Source organism: Chenopodium quinoa, unplaced genomic scaffold, assembly GCF_001683475.1.
Source record: "Chenopodium quinoa cultivar QQ74 unplaced genomic scaffold, ASM168347v1, whole genome shotgun sequence".
Lineage (NCBI taxonomy): Eukaryota > Viridiplantae > Streptophyta > Magnoliopsida > Caryophyllales > Amaranthaceae > Chenopodium > Chenopodium quinoa.
In genome coordinates, this window is record NW_018744502.1 from 4,231,747 (window position 1) to 4,232,795 (window position 1,049).

Sequence of the window (1,049 nt, forward strand, 5' to 3'; positions counted from 1 at the left end):
CTTTCTACACACTATACTGACTTTAGCATCGGAGGGGCCTTCCTCGGCAACACCCCCGAGGCTAGTTTACGTGTGTTTACTGTGAAGGAAACCTTCGGCCCAACATCACTTGGACCGAATCCAGTCTTCTCCACTTCATCGAACCTTTGACAAGGTCCCATTGTTTTCACCCGAAACAGTATCTATATCTATTAAATATTGTTGTATTTTAAACATCCAAAAGTAATACGGAATATACAACAATATTGATGCCAATGTTAAGTTTCGTATTATAGTTTCAAACCTACTTGGTCCTAGTTTCTATCAATTAAAAGGAAAATGGCAAAAAAAAAAAAAATGATGACATCATATTTAAATTTGGAGGGAAATTTTTTAATGAGAGCTTGACACGTAAGACACTTCAAGAGATTGATGACATCAGCATGTTTTATTTTAGTAATAGCTAATAGATGTGAATGTCTCATATTGATAAAAGAAAAGAGTTATCGTATCTAAATAAGTGCATCGGTTTAACTTTTAGATTACCTCACATACCAACTTTGACTTGATTTTAGACTGTTTCGGTTAGAAAACAATGGACCTTCAGCATGCCCTTCGGATGAGTGGAGATGAAGCCCAATTCGAGTGATGACCGAAATGGGGATTTCCTGCACAGCAAGTCAAACGTAAACTGGCCTCGGGGGGTGTGCCGAGGAAGGCCGCTCCGATGCCGAAGTCAGTACGGATGCAAGATGATGAGAGAAAAACTATGCAAGAGAGTTTGTTGCTTGAGGCATTTAATGTGAATGAATGTAATTGTATAAAAATGAAAGCTTTTATACCTTGTTCCAATTAGATGAATAGGGCTTGGACAATCAAATGGGCTTCCATTTGATTGGGCCTTGCTATACCTGACTTGGAAAATGTGATTGAGGGTTGAACCTTGCCTTTTGGGATTTTATTATTTTCATTATGGACTGGGCCCAAGTATAAGTTATTTGGACCCCAAACAACTTGCCCCTCAGACCCGATTCGTGAGGATAACGGGTCGGGTTTCAGCAGCTGAAGGA